Raw genomic sequence first — 17,684 nt, forward strand, 5'->3', positions numbered from 1 at the left:
AGAAGGCATATCCAAGCTGAAAGACTATCTCTTCAGTCGATTCCAGACTAAGGACTTGGGCAAGCTGAAATATTTTCTTGGTATTGAAGTAGCTCAGTCTCACAGTGGTATAGTTATCTCTCAAAGGAAGTATGCTTTGGATATTCTAGAAGAAACTGGTTTGTTGGATTGTAGACCTGTGGATAATCCAATGGATCCAAATGTTAAACTTCTACCAGGACAGGGGGGGCCATTGCCTAACCGAGAGAGATACAGGAGACTAATCGGGAAATTGAATTATCTCACAATCACTCGACCAGACATTTCCTTTGCAGTCAGTGTATTAAGTCACTTCCTTGAAAGTCCTTGTGATACGCATTGGGATGCTGCTGTTCGGGTTTTGAGGTACATCAAAAGAGCCCTAGGGCAAGGTTTACTGTATGAAGATAGAGGACATGCTCAAGTTGTGGGATATTCGGATGTAGATTGGGCTGGTTGTCCTTTTGACCGACGATCTACCTCAGGTTACTGTGTACTCATTGGTGGTAATCTTATATCTTGGAAGAGTAAGAAACAAGATGTTGTTGCTAGATCCAGTGCTGAAGCTGAATACCGTGCTATGACTCTTGTCACGTGTGAGTTGATATGGCTGAAGCATTTACTTCAAGAGTTACATTGTGGCCAAGTAGCTCAAATGACTTTAATATGTGACAACCAAGCAGCTCTTCATATTGCCTCAAATCCAGTCTTTCATGAGAGGACTAAACATATTGAAGTTAACTGCCACTTTATCAGGGAGAAAATTGTGTCTGGGAGTATCAAGACTAGCTTTGTCAACTCTGCAGATCAGTTGGCTGATATCCTAACAAAGTCTCTTAGGGCTCCTAGAGTTGGGCATATTTGTAACAAGCTTGGAGCATATGATCTATACTCTTCAGCTTGAGGGGGAGTGTTAAACCCTAAAGCCCGTTTATAGACAGCTTGAGGGGGAGTGTTAAACCCTAAAGCCCGTTTATAGATAAGTTGAGGGGGAGTGTTAAACCCTAAAGCCCGTTTATAGATAAGCCCATTAGGGTTGTTAAACCCTAAAGCCCGTTTATAGATAAGCCCATTAGGGTTTCCTAACCCTAAAGCCCGTTTATAGATAAGCCCATTAGGGTTTCCTCTATTTTGTATAAGTAGTGATAGTCTGTACAGTTCTACTGATTGAGATATATACGTATACACATTATTCTCTCAAGATTCATAGAAATCAACTTCAGGAAACATTTTCATTATGGCCGGTGGAGCTATTTCATGGAGAAGTGTTAAACAAACCCTTGTCACCACTTCAACCATAGAAACCGAGTTCGTTTCTTGTTTTGAGGCTACATCTCAAGGTGTATGGCTTAAGAATTTCATTTCAGGGCTTAGAATTATGAATTCTATTCCTAAGCCGTTAAAGGTTTATTGTGACAACTCAGCTGCGGTCTTCCTGGCTAAGAACAATAAGAGTGGGAGTCGAAGCAAGCATATCGACACCAAGTACTTAGCCATCAGGGAGCGTGTTAAGGATAAGAAAGTGTTCATTGAGCACATAAGCACTGAGTTGATGATTGTTGATCCCCTAACTAAAGGCATGCCGCCATTCAAGTTTAGGGATTTTGTTGAGAAAATGGGACTTGCGCCAACTTTGTAAAGTTTTTACATACTACAGTTATTATATGAAATTCTTAAAGCATTCAGATATTTTCTTGTTATTGTATTTTGCACATATTTTGTTGAGAAAAAAATATTTTTGGACATGGATTAAACATAAGGTTTATCCATTATGTTTTGATTACCATAAGAAATGCGTAGAGAACAAGTTACATTGTGATTATAGTAGATACTACTCACATTAAGATGACGTATCTCTATGGTTCATGTTTTTTGTTTTCTTTGAGTTTGTAATTGCACCAAGTGGGAGAATGTAACATTTTCTATTTGAATATGGTGCAATTATGGTCTTCAATGGCCATAATGTAGTACCATTAAATCAGAGATTGTAACGGTTGTTGTTACAACCGTTACAAAGGCCTATATTGATGGTTCAATAGGCTATATAAGAATAGGTCCCCCACTGCTGAGGTTACTATTTTTTACACCATCTATACTAAAAACCTGAGAGCAAGTGGGAGACACTCTGCAGAAATCTACAACTACACACAATCAACAGCATACATCAAAGGCAATCTAAAGGACAACTTTGGCTGGAGGTTAGTACTATTATGTGCAAATTCCTACACACTTCGCATGCATAGGTGGAGCTTCCTGCCCTCTATTACACAAGAGTTGGTGTAGCTAAGTAGACTAACCATGTGTTGTTAAGTGGGAAGTTAGGGTTTGAACCTTCTTGGTTGCACCATCTTTGCATTTTATTCCCTTATTTTGGTCACTATGGTTCCTTCTACCTTAGTAACAAAAGTGGACCCGCCTTTGGGTTAAGACTTTCCCAATAAAATGGGCCCCAGGGTCCCATGGAGCCATCATAAGTCATTCACTTTCTTTGTTTGTCTTTGACAGGCAAAGAATGTATAAACACTACCAACCTTCTACACACATCGACCCTCTCGACTCTTGGTCTGAAAGGTTCTCTTTTGTTTTGGATAGCTCGACGCTCAGTTCCTAACACCTTCCTTAGATTCTATTCATTAGGATGGCTTAGCTCTCACACATACCTTGCAAGAAAAAAAGGGAGATTTTTTCCGCATTTCCTTCGCGCAAGCTCATTGAGACGCCTCTCCCCGATGGGTAACTTAGCGGTCAATCGAGAAGCAAAATATATCAACCACTAAGACGCGCGATTAAATGCATCGACCGCTGCAAAGTCGTATAATATATGTTGACCGCTGAGAAGCGGAATAAAAGATATGTCGACTATTGATGAAAAGNGGGGAGTGTTAAACCCTAAAGCCCGTTTATAGATAAGCCCATTAGGGTTTCCTCTATTTTGTATAAGTAGTGATAGTCTGTACAGTTCTACTGATTGAGATATATACGTATACACATTATTCTCTCAAGATTCATAGAAATCAACTTCAGGAAACATTTTCATTATGGCCGGTGGAGCTATTTCATGGAGAAGTGTTAAACAAACCCTTGTCACCACTTCAACCATAGAAACCGAGTTCGTTTCTTGTTTTGAGGCTACATCTCAAGGTGTATGGCTTAAGAATTTCATTTCAGGGCTTAGAATTATGAATTCTATTCCTAAGCCGTTAAAGGTTTATTGTGACAACTCAGCTGCGGTCTTCCTGGCTAAGAACAATAAGAGTGGGAGTCGAAGCAAGCATATCGACACCAAGTACTTAGCCATCAGGGAGCGTGTTAAGGATAAGAAAGTGTTCATTGAGCACATAAGCACTGAGTTGATGATTGTTGATCCCCTAACTAAAGGCATGCCGCCATTCAAGTTTAGGGATTTTGTTGAGAAAATGGGACTTGCGCCAACTTTGTAAAGTTTTTACATACTACAGTTATTATATGAAATTCTTAAAGCATTCAGATATTTTCTTGTTATTGTATTTTGCACATATTTTGTTGAGAAAAAAATATTTTTGGACATGGATTAAACATAAGGTTTATCCATTATGTTTTGATTACCATAAGAAATGCGTAGAGAACAAGTTACATTGTGATTATAGTAGATACTACTCACATTAAGATGACGTATCTCTATGGTTCATGTTTTTTGTTTTCTTTGAGTTTGTAATTGCACCAAGTGGGAGAATGTAACATTTTCTATTTGAATATGGTGCAATTATGGTCTTCAATGGCCATAATGTAGTACCATTAAATCAGAGATTGTAACGGTTGTTGTTACAACCGTTACAAAGGCCTATATTGATGGTTCAATAGGCTATATAAGAATAGGTCCCCCACTGCTGAGGTTACTATTTTTTACACCATCTATACTAAAAACCTGAGAGCAAGTGGGAGACACTCTGCAGAAATCTACAACTACACACAATCAACAGCATACATCAAAGGCAATCTAAAGGACAACTTTGGCTGGAGGTTAGTACTATTATGTGCAAATTCCTACACACTTCGCATGCATAGGTGGAGCTTCCTGCCCTCTATTACACAAGAGTTGGTGTAGCTAAGTAGACTAACCATGTGTTGTTAAGTGGGAAGTTAGGGTTTGAACCTTCTTGGTTGCACCATCTTTGCATTTTATTCCCTTATTTTGGTCACTATGGTTCCTTCTACCTTAGTAACAAAAGTGGACCCGCCTTTGGGTTAAGACTTTCCCAATAAAATGGGCCCCAGGGTCCCATGGAGCCATCATAAGTCATTCACTTTCTTTGTTTGTCTTTGACAGGCAAAGAATGTATAAACACTACCAACCTTCTACACACATCGACCCTCTCGACTCTTGGTCTGAAAGGTTCTCTTTTGTTTTGGATAGCTCGACGCTCAGTTCCTAACACCTTCCTTAGATTCTATTCATTAGGATGGCTTAGCTCTCACACATACCTTGCAAGAAAAAAAGGGAGATTTTTTCCGCATTTCCTTCGCGCAAGCTCATTGAGACGCCTCTCCCCGATGGGTAACTTAGCGGTCAATCGAGAAGCAAAATATATCAACCACTAAGACGCGCGATTAAATGCATCGACCGCTGCAAAGTCGTATAATATATGTTGACCGCTGAGAAGCGGAATAAAAGATATGTCGACTATTGATGAAAAGCAGAATAGAAATATGCCGACCACAAAAAAGTGGGATAATAACGTGCCGACCGCTGAGAACCGGGATATAAATATGTCGACCGTTGAGAAACGTGGTAATAACTTGTCGATTGTTGAGAAACGTGATAATAACTTGTCAACCGTTGAGAAGCGGGATAAGAATACCACTAAGAAGTAGGATAATAATATGTCGATTACTGAGAAGCATGACAACAATATGTCGATCGCTGAGAAGCTGGATAATAATATGTCAACCCCTAAGAAGTGGGATAATAATATGTCAACTACTGAGACGCGGGAGGATAATACGTTGACCGCTGAGAAGCGTGATAATGCATTGATCATAAGTTTTTCCTCTCTTATTTTTTCTTTTTTTTTTTGCCCGATGGGCTGCGTACCCTACCCTACAGGTCTAGGTGAAGATTCGCACACCGGGTTGTACACCTTGCCTTCAAGGCCTGGGTGAAAAAGTGTACGAGCTATCTCTTAGACCTTGCGGGCGTCATATAAGATGCAAGCCACCTACCCTCTACAAGCCTTTTTTTTTTTGCACGTTGGGCTACGTAGCATGCCCTACAGGTCCAAGTGAAGATTCGCACACCGGGCTACGTACCTTACCCTGCAAGCTTGGGTGAAGATGCGTATGGCCCTCTTCCTACGCCTTGTGGGCGCTGCACGAGACGTGATATATGCTATTTTGTACAATTATTCACCCCTTATTCTAGTTGTTTTGAAGGTTATTTTCTGTATCCTAGTGAAATTGGGAATTGTTTATGTGTTATATTGTCCAAGTGCTAATTTATCTACAAGGAACAACAAAGGAAGAATATTGGAACATTTTGGACAAGTTCTGGAAGAAAAGGAAATTACAAGGAAGAATACAAGTTGGAAAAGAATTGGAAGATGCCTAATGGGCCAAGGCCCATCTACCTCCTATATATTTGACCTATTCTCTACAATTGAAGGAGGTTCCCTTACAGAGTTCAGAACCCTAGCTTTTAGTTTATACTTCCCCAACATAGTTTAGACTAGTTTTTATATTAGATTATTTTATTTCAAGTTTGGAATCTTGGATTGAAGTTGGAATTGTTCTTTATCAGTTAAGTTTCTCTTCCCTTTTATTTCTTATGATGTTTATGGTTATTTATTCTTGCTTTGCTGTGTTTACTCCCATCATGCGGGAGTAATTCGTTTATGGGTCTGGATTAGGGGTTCATGGTTAATCTTGATGTTCGGTTTATGATTATTGCATAAAGGGATTGAATCTTTTGCCTAGGGTTTATGTTGATTTGGAGATTTCTTTCTACTTGTTATTGATTGATGGCCACAATTAATTGCTAGTCTAGGAGAGGGATTCATTACAACGAAAGTTGGATGGAGACCTCGAGCCTTACCAATTTCAACCTAATTTTCCTGCTATGAAAGTAGAGGTAATTTTGGGGGCTTACAATGCTTAGGTGTTTAAGGTTATAATTGATGCATCACGACAGTGGGACAATTGTAGCCTAATTCTTGTTATTGATTACGAAAGTAGCTGACTTGAATTCTTCAGTGCATTGCCCATAAATCCCTTGGTTAATTATTCTTTCCCTAATCCTGAGTTGGTTGGAACATCAAGATTACAATCCCCTAATCTGGCTCATACCTTTATCATATAGTTTTCACCTTAGTCAATTGCTTTCTTTTATTCCACATCATTCAGTCTTTGTTACTTGGATTCTTTAAATTCATATACTCTAGTGCCTGGTAATTCACACAGTTTCGTGCCATAACACCAATCCTCAGCGGAACGACATTACACCCTTTTTACACTCATCATTTGTGCTCATCAAGACGTAGGCCGCTTACCCTGCTCTACGAGTAATTTTTAGTTGCACATTGGGCAGCGTATCTTGCCCTGCAAGCTCGAGTGAAGATGCGTACGGGCCACCTCCTACGCCTTGCGGGTTTCGTAAGGTAAGCGGGTCACCTATCTTGCCCTGTAGGCCTGCTATTACTTTTTTTTTTGTACCTTTGTTTTTTCTTCTCCCCTAGGTCAACTACCTTGCCTTGTAGGCCCAACCATAATAATTTTTTTTTATATTGAAAAAAGAACAAAAACTGCTAATATTATAAGACTAATTTTAAGCTAATGCTAGCAACATAATTAAGACTTAAACAGAAATAATTTATCATTGCTAAATTTACATTTAAGTCTTAATTCTGTTACTAGCATTATCTTAAAATTATAATTATAATATTTACAAATGATGCATATTCTTTGTTACATTTACTCTAATTCTCACATACAAGTAATAATTTGTTGGAGAATGAAAATGACTTGAAATACCTATTTTACCGAAATTGTTAACAATCCAAAAGCCCATTTAACAGAGATAAGGAAAAAGCGTCACTTTCAATCTATGAGGTGTCTTGAGCATGTACTAATTGTAGGAGGCACTTTTAAGCTTGTATCATATTTAGAATAATTTCCTTTTGTACTGAGCCAGCCTAATTAAAAGTCAAAGTGTTGGCCAGATTAATTTTTTCTCTTTAAATTATACATGTATTTATTGTATAGATACATGTATAATTGAAGGAAAAAATAATAATATGAGCTTATCATTCGTTGGAAAAAGTTTTCATTTTCCCTCTTAAATTATAGGGAAGATGGTCATTATACGGTGGACTATGGCTCACAATGCATTGTGGACCATGGTCACAAAACACCGCCATTTCATTAAGTAAAGAAACGGTTGCCGTAAGTCTTAACGGAACTCCGTAAATGATACTATAGTTCATCTCAAATATACTGCCTCACATTTGTTTATATATTATCAAATGAAACTGTAGTTATATCGAAATGAAATTGTAGTTGTGTTGAAAGGAAACTGCAGTGTATATAAAATGAAACTGAATAACAATTTCACATATTTGAGTGTATATTGTCCAATGAAACGGTAGTTATATCGAAATGATATTGTAGTTGTGTTGAAAGGAAACTGCAGTGTATTAAAAAAGAAACTGTAGTTGTGTTGAAAGAAAACTAAATAACAGTTTCACATATTTGAGTGTATAATGTTGAATGAAATTGTAGTTATATCGAAAAGGAACTGTAGTTGTGTTGAAAGGGAAATGCAGTGTATATAAAATGAAAGTTAACGGTGCGGAACGAAGTCGTTTCAGCCGTTTGTTTTCATTAATCAAAACGACGTCATTTTGATGCATGGACCACAATCCATTGTGGATCGCGGTTCACAGTAAAATTTGCGGAGACCAATTCTATTGATTTATAATCAGTTGTTACTTTTGGGCAATTTATATCGTGGAACAGGGTGCACAATGCATTATGCACCCCGTACCAAAATGTTAGGAGGATGAGATTCCGTCTATTTTGTGTCAATATTCTGTGTATTATATTTCGTGTCAATAATTTTGTGTATTCTAGGCAACCGTTCTGTGTAGTTATGTTAGTAACACATGTTGTGATGTGCTTGTGCATTCGAATGTTAGGAGAATGAGTTGTATGTATTTTGTGTCAATATTCTGTGTATTCTAGACAAACGTTCTGTGTATTATAGGCAAATGTTCTGTGTATTCATGTTAGTAACACAAGTTGTGATGTGTTTGTGCATTCAAATGTTAGGAGGATGAGTTCTGTGTATTTTGTGTCAATATTTTGTGTATTCTAGGCAACCGTTCTGTGTATTCATGTTAGTAACACAGGTTGTGATGTGTTTGTGCATTCGAATGTTAGGATACGCAGAATATAAATCTAAGCATTATCTCTTATGTTCCATGTTTTTCAAATTTCACAATGTTGTTAAATATTCACCTTTTGTCGTGTGTGTTTTTGTGATCTAATGAACTTGTGTGTGTTTTTTATTCTTGCTTCTTTTTCATTGTTTTTGTTGTTGTTCAAATTACAGTTATATTTTAATTTTAAAAAAATTGTAATGAGATCCGTATGTTACAGCACCGTTTCGGACCAGGGTCCAGAATGCATTTTGGACCCTGGTCCACGGTATAACGATCCTTACTTTTGGGCACTACGCTAAACTATTGGGCTTGGCCATCAAGGTTAACTGACTATTGGGCTTTGGGCTGACCCATCGATTTTCACAGTCTAAAATCTATGTTAATTCTATTTGATCTGTCTAAAATAATTGCCAAAGAAAAGAAGAATACCAATATTTATATGTTGAATTCACTATCAAGGCACAATGTCAAGCCTAATGCACGAAATTGTAGAAATATCTTATTTTTTTTTTTGGCTACATTACTTCCTTTTAGAGTCAAATTACAATCAATCATTATTTAAAAAAAAAACATTTCTTAACATCTATTGCTCTATTCACAAGGTTCGAATTTCAAAAGTTACTATATTCCTATTCTCAAAAAAAAAAAAAAAGTTACTATACTCCTATTATAAAAAGCTCCTTAACATTTAGTTCATCGGGCATATATTGATTTATATTAGGTCTTGATTTCCCAGTCTTGGTATTTCTTTAAACATAAATAAAAAATAAATTTTGTGGTCCTCATAAAATTGACTCCTCTAGCGATATGAAAGCAACTTGAAGCTTCAATCATGCAGGGGAAATGGTGAAGAATGAGCTGTTATCTGGGAATGCTTTCTTGTTTCAAATTTCACCACTTGCCCAAAGGAAAATTAGGTGAACCCAAAGTCATAGGGGACAAAACACCAAGTGAATATGGCATTTTCCAACTCTTTTCATTCACAGAAACACATTACCAATGATTTAGTACATGTTTTGTCCATCCAAGTCCAACTGGTTTGAAATTTGTGCAACTCATACAAATGCAACATTCCACATTTTAGTCAAATGAAACCAGACATTGGCCAATCACATTGCTGCTGTCTTTTTCCCTCCCCAACAAATCCAAGGGAAATTTTAATTCAACCCCTTTTTAGTTCAACAAATTCATGGATAATAAATGATTAAATTCCTATTACATACCTACTTTTCAGCTAATAAGAATTTTGCCCCATTGTATCGAGTAGGATGTTAATGACATGTTGATACTATCAGTTATTAAACCTAATTGATTATGTTGCAATAACAACAATTCATAAAAATTTAAAAGAAGAAGAAGAGGAAATAGAGTAATCTTGATGAAAATTTAAACCTATCATTTAGAGAATTACGAATTTTTATTTCAATTACATTTATTAGTTGAATCGATGATATATATCACAACATAATATATATATATAAGCTTAGTAAAAAGTTTGGAACTGCTACCCAAAAGTACGCTCTAAGTGAAGTCCGCCTTGTGCCATTAGTTGGCAAAGGATCACAAGGAATTGAAGAAAACCAGCCTATGTACAATGTCGTAGCTGACCGGTTCAAACAAAAAAAGCTAATAGGTGAACATTATAGTTACCAGGATAACAACTCAATCAACTCGATTGAGATTGCCCCAAATTCAATTTTCAAGCTTGTATTTATGCACATGTGTGCACCAAAACAATTTAGATCATCTGCCTACTTTGTTGTGTACTAAATTCAAAATTTTCCAACTAATACTCCCTCTCCTGTCACTTTCTCCAACGGGCAAGTGTCAATGTTTGCAAATATTATCCAATTTCAAAGAAGCCCTGATTGAGAGAGAACTATCATCTAATCATCATATTTTAATGAATACATATATGAAGTGTAAATAGGAGTTTAGTTTTCATTAAATAATGTTTCATCATATTTAAATCTTATAAATAAAAGATAGATATTAGCACTAATAATGTACGAAAAACTCTTAAAAGAATATTGTTGCGTTTTAGACACATTTTCACATAGAAAATCACCAGAAATTTTCATGAAGTGCTTTAAGGTTGTTATTATAATTTAGAATGTTTTGAATGGTGTTACTAAAAAGAAACGTGTTCTAATTTAAAGGTCCAATTTTAAAATAAAAATAAAAAGATTGTATGCATTTATGTAGACATTTGTGTGCATTTATATACAAGTTCGCAGGTCCTCACGGGAGGAGGGTTCAATTCTCATTTGATCATTAATTAATCATTAATATATTTATATATGTGTGTGTGTTGGATCATATGAGAACAAGTCTATATGAGAAAACTAAGAACCAATCTTAACCTTACATCTGAAAAAATTGGATGGATCAGATAATAAGATTTAAAAAAATGTAGTGGTATTTTTGTAATTATCACCAGGTTTACTATGCAAATCTGAACACTAAAATCAATACTTTTCAAAATTTTCCAAGTATTCAAATTTAGTTACAAAATACTCATTTAGTATTAACATTTGCACATTTAGTATTAAAAAATTGCACTTTTAAAAAATATAAAAGTACATTGCACTTAGTATTTGGATTTTAGAGTTTATGACTGAGTTTTTGGGTTTATTTGGTTTAAAGATCACTTTTTACTGCTTAGGGTCTAACATTTACGATTTAAATTTAAAATTTAGTTTTCCATTGATTTTTAAAATTTATCCAGGTTAACATATCTTTTTTTGAGTACTATCTGTTCATAGAAAGAATTTCTCAACCTACTAGCACAAAGAGTCAATGTCCCCACACTGTGGTTCAAACCTAAGACCTCTCATTTGAGAAGTCACAGCTATGCGGCTCGACCTCAAGGCTTTTGGCTCCAGGTTAACATATTTAGTTGTTACATATTGCATATTTAAGTGTTTTGCATGATTCTCACGGACCAATATATATATATATATATATATATATATATATATATATATATATATATATATATAACAGGGGCGCGCTTAGGTAAGAACTCTCGCCTAAGAGAGAAATAAAAACCATTCACAATCATCCACGTGTCCAGATCAACGAATCAGATGTAATTTTAAAGAAACGACGCGATAGCATTTTCGTAAATAACTTGAACTTTGTTGTAAGTAAATGTGTTATAAGTGCAAGTAGATGATGCACATTTGCAAGCAAAAAGTGCAAGTAACTTACCTTGTTAACATTCGTGCACCTAATTATAACGTTAGGTGCAACTAGTTGTAATGTTAGGTGCACTTAGTATTGATGCTCAGTGTGCATTTTATTTGCACATGTAATACATTTTACTTGCACTTATAATACAATTTACTTGCACTGATGTTTACTATATGAAACTGATATTTGCACTTGTAATATATATTACTTGCACGTGTAATACATTTTACTTGCACTTTATTGTTCAATTATTTACGAAAATACCATTGCTTTTTAAAAAAAATCAATATTTCTAATCCGGTAGATCTGAACATGTGAACAGATGACATGCGTTCTCACTTCTTCCCTGGACGAGTGGCTAGCACCCCGTGTCTACTGCATACAAAAAGCTCTATGATCAGAGATTACACATTAATATATATACACACATCAACAAAGGAGTACCAATTATTGCTTAGTTTTACCATTATTATGACAATGACAAGCTCTATCAGTCTATCACTTCTCCGTGTTGTTCAATCCTTGTTCTTGTGAGACCCAAGGAAGAAGACAATCAGAAAATTTAAAACTAAATAAATAAAAATTGAATGAACTTAAATAATGAAGCAATAAAGATAAAAACAATAAACTGCAAACTCAAAAGAGACTTGTGCTAGCTGCTAGTACAAATTAAACACATGCACTCTTGTCCACATCAAAGCTTATCAACAACTAAAATCCAACTCCAGAATCAAACAACAAATCTCGAACAAACATGCAACCAACATATTTATTGTTTAACGTCAGCTACCTTGATTGCTTGTCGACAAACAATTACAAGACAAACCATACGTAAACTGCGTTTGCCAGTCATCCACTCCATATAACAAAGGATCCGAAAACAAAGCGGGTGTCGGCATGTGTTTAATTCACTAGTTCAGTAGGCAGTATTTAGAAGAAGAGACTAAAGTTCGAATCTCGATAGCGGTAGTATGGAAATTAAGTTCAAAATGGACAGATCTCTTGTGTGTGAGCCATTGACTCACTCTAATTTACATCCTTCCAAATGTTCTATGGGGCCCTTGGGTTGGAGATTCATCCTTTTGGGAGAAGGAAATACAAAAGGGAATAAAAGTTATATATACGGACCGGAATTTTATAACTGATACCTATGGAGTAACAATTTTTTTTTTCCTTTCTTTTCAAGGGAATTGAAGTTTTTTTTAGTTTTGACTTTTGAACTAGGGAATGAACTATGTTTTAGTTCTTTTAGCTTGGTTTAAACTCTTTTTGTTTTAGAGAAAAATGTGCTTTTAGTTCTTCAGTTATGTAATTTTAATTGTTTTAGTATATCTTTTAACTGTAGCACAATACATTCTTAACTTTACAAAAAGGAAACATTTCACTTTAATCCTGAAATTATAGAATAAGTGTAATTTTTTGTCTCTAATTAACATTGAGTTGCAATAGCACCATTTAATTAGTTACCAAGGTAGCTTATATATTTAGCTATCCTTTTGATGGATGTTATTTTAGATGAAAACTTATATAAAACTAATATTAAAGGACAACATTATATTTTTAGTTTCGATTTCTTTCTTTTTTACTTATAACTCGAATGAGAGATTGTCACTTTAGCTATTCATTCATCCCCTAGTTTTGCAGCACAATTCTATTCTCTTAATTGATCTAGGGATTGATATGATATTGTTTTCCCCATTTCTCAATCAAGTACATATGGGCAAGTTACTCATGTATGTGTGAGGTTGTAAATGAAAAATTTACATTTTTACAATCTATTATATATGAAAATAAGGAGTGGCAATCCTTTAATCAACTAAGAGAGTATCGAATTACAAAATAAGGGCTGAATAGCTAAAACGACAACTTCTTATTTCAGTTACAAGTAATAAGGAAGAAATTCATACTGAAAATATAATTTTTCATTGGCCTTTCTATATTAGTGTTATTTAGGTTTTCATCCAAAATAATAAAATTCGTCAGAAGAAGGATTAAATGATGTGTTTTCAATAAAAAAAAATAAAATGAGCTATATGTGTTTTTTTTTTCTTTTTAATTTTTTGCTTACTAATGGGGTTTGCGGTTTTAATACCGATGATAAAACCCGTAACTCTTTATAAGTTGGGTCATATTTGTGTGAGACCGTTTCACGGATCATTATTTGTGAGATAAGTCGGATCGAATTGAATCAACATGCAAATGTCATACTTATATGCTCAAATGTAATACTCATTGCTACAAAATTGATTATATAAGCATCACTTTACACTACACTTGTTTAAACAGGTGTAGTGGATTCTCAAAAATAAATTAAAAAATTGATCCGAAACTTTACGCGGCACCCGCAGAGACCCGGTGCCGCGTAAAGTGAAATAATAAAACTGTATAATCAGTTATGTTCAATTTTTATTTGATTAATTGTATTAACTGTTATGTTCAATATTAGAATAATAATCATATTTAAATTATACAAATTTTTTTTTTTAATTCCTATGATCTTTTGCAATTTATATAAAGAAAAGTAAATTTTGTTTATCAAATTTAAGAAATGTATAGACAATATTTATATTATTGTATAATAATAGTATTAATGTAAATGAAATCAAATTATATTACTCTAATATAATGTCTACATATATTATTATCATTTTTCTAAAGTTATGATTTAGGAATATAAGAAAGATATAATGGATGCATGTACATGATAACATAAAAAAATAACAAAAGTTATAACGTTAAAGATGTTTTTGTCAAAAAAACTTGTATAATACAACATTTATAATATAATGTATAAAAAATAACAAAAAAAAAAGAAGACATAAATGATGGGGATCTAACTTTTATTCACTTTTATTAGTTTTCTAGATGCAGATTAGATATAATTACTCCATGTATTACATTATGAAAGCAGTCAGACTACTGGCACTAATATAATCATAATTATTTGTCCATTCTATTCTATATTCACAGAATTGAGAAAAACTTAACATTATCGGTCAGCTCCTTGTAAACTGAAGCAACCTTTTGACTTTTGCACGAAGATCAGACATCACTTAGGACACATATTCCTACTCAAAGCTTCTGCCATGCTTAATATAATATATGTACTGACCAAAATATATAGGAACTCGCTAGCTACAAGTTTTCAAACTTTACTACCTCCATTATTTTGGAATTAATCATTATAAAGTCCAAGCAAAGGATATATATAATAGATTCCCCATATGCCCCATTCAATTTTGAAAACTTTCAAAAGTTGAGTGTGTATGGGTTGACCTAGGTTTCCCACTTCATGGTATTACTATAATGCATGATTGAGAATTTGTAATAATAGATTATTGAGTTAATACCATCTATGATCCTCCGAGTGATGTGATTTTGCCAGGTTTAGTCATAAACATGCATTCAAATCGATCACCCGTGGTCCTTCGACTTTCAAATTGTTACCATCCGCAGTCCAAGTTAATCACCCATGGTCCTTCCAGGAGGACCACAACTAGTTAAATTTTGAAAGTTGAAGGACCATGAGTGGTAAACTTGGACCACAGACGGTAACGATTTGAAAGTGGAAGGACCATGCATGATCAATTTGAAAATTTAAGACTAAACATAGCAAAATCACATACTCGTAGGATCCCATATGACATTAGTTAAGTCTAATATAATATTAGTTGAATCCCTTATATATTCGTTTTGCGTAACATAATAAAATGGGATAAAAAGATTCACCAATAAATTTTATTTTTTTTTTAATTTTACTTCACTACACATGTTAAGTGACAATTGTACAATTTTTTTTTCTTTATAGTATATATTAATAAGATTGTCATTTTTGAGAGAAAATTGAATGCTTATAAACTGTCAAAACTAAAAATTCTATAAATTTGTAGAGTTATTGCAATACATATTGAGATGTTGTAAATTGACCTGATTAAGTTTTTCACTTCTTAGTATTATTATAATGATTGAGAGATGCAAAATTCAATCCATAACATCGCATTATTATTAGGCTGGCTATCTCCACCCATGCAATTCTCTCTCATTTTCAAAATATCACATTACTAAATTTATAATTATTCACTATATATTCACTTGTTATGCCATGGACTCAGGTCCACCTTGCAAGATGGACCTGGGTCTACATTCACATACACTATACTCTACATTCACAATTTGTAAACTCCACATTCACACATTACAAGATTATATGTTTAGTAACTATACTCTACATTCACATACACTATACTCTACATTCACAATTTGTAAACTTCACATTCACACATTCAAAACTCTATATTCACAGGTCCTATACTCTACATTCACAACTTGAGAACTCCACATTCACACATTACATGACTACAAGTTGCTAGAACTTCTTAACTCTATTACAGATTCACACATGCATAACTCTACATTCACGGTTTCTATACTCCATATTCACAATTTGAGACCTCCACATTCACACATTTCTGGGCAACTCTACATTCACACAATCATAAATCTACATTCACGATTTCTATACTCTACATTCACACATTTTTGGACAACTCTATATTCAGCAATATGTTTACTAAAAAAAAAAAAGATGACAAAAAGGACGTTGTTTGGACCCAGGTCCACCTTACACGGCATAATTTGCCCTCTACATCCATATATGTAATTCTCTCTCATCTTTAAACAATGACCCACTATCACATCAACTTATAAAAATTATTACTTTTATTAATAAAATATTACTAATAATAATATAATAAAAAAATATAAATGCCCTCTCTCTCCTCTTTGCAAGTTTGACATTGCAGTTGCAAAATTTGCAATGCAAGTTTGCCGTGTCAGACTTGCAAAGAGGAAGGCCAAGTATAATTAAAAAAAAAAAATTGCAATGTAAGCTTTGCAATACCCAAAATTTTAATGAGTGTGGATGGCGTCCCAATTAAAAATTTTAGAAATTAATTTGCATATTTCTTGCAATACATTTTTTTTAATATTATGAAACATCTTAATAGAAAAGGAATGGATTGAAATTGAAATTTAATATCAATAATTAATATCATATACCTTTAATTTAAGCATAACACAAGTCATAGTAATTGAATTAATTTTAGTAACCTATATGTATACCGTTTCGACCACGCTATCTTGTACCGATGCATGGTTTGTGGTTTGTGCGATGCAAGGCTTTGTGAATAGTAGCAATAAATCTCCCATAACACTAAATTAAACAAGGGGGCCGGGGCACAATATTCCACATCCCACATACCACGGAGTCGGCTATTTCTTTTTTATTCTTCTTAACCCCTAATAAATCATTATTGTATGGTAAATAATAATAATAATAATAATAATAATAATAATAATAATAGGAAAAATTAAGAGTCGGTTTAAAAACCTGAAAAATATTTTTCGAAAACTGATTTTTATAAAATGACTCATTTTTTTTTAAAAAATAATTTAATTTTTGAATATTTGGTTGAAAGTTAGAAAATTATCTTTTTTGTTAGGTTGAAAGTTAAGAAATTGCATTTTTCTATTTGGTTCATTTTTCCAGAAATAAACATAATAATAATAATAATAATAATAATAAGTGTTGGTATGGTTATGGTGTTGTGGTGGTGATGGTGGTGTGGTTGTGGTAGTGGTATGGTAGTGGTGGTGGTGGTGATGTTGGTGTAGTGTTGTGGTGGTGCTACTGCTAGTGGTCTGGTGGTGATTTTATGGTGGTGGTTGTTGTTGGTGGTGGACTGGTGGTGGTGGTGGTAGTTGTGGTGGTTTGGTGGTTGTATGTGTTGGTGGTAATAAAATGTGGAAACTATAAAAGAAATGAAAGAGAAGATAAAATGCGAAAATAAATAATAATTTCTTCCAACTAAAAATCTAATAAGACATTTTTGTCAAATTATTTTTTTTTATTAACTAGACTAAATATTTTCCATTTGAATTTATTTTCCTTGAATATTCAAACACAGAAAAATCAGAAAATAACTTTTTAGAAGTCATTTTTCCGATTTTCGATCCAAACGACACTACTATTAGAGAATATTATTTGCACAGTATGTTCTT

This window comes from Ipomoea triloba, chromosome 1 (assembly GCF_003576645.1).
Source record: "Ipomoea triloba cultivar NCNSP0323 chromosome 1, ASM357664v1".
Taxonomy (NCBI): Eukaryota; Viridiplantae; Streptophyta; class Magnoliopsida; order Solanales; family Convolvulaceae; genus Ipomoea; species Ipomoea triloba.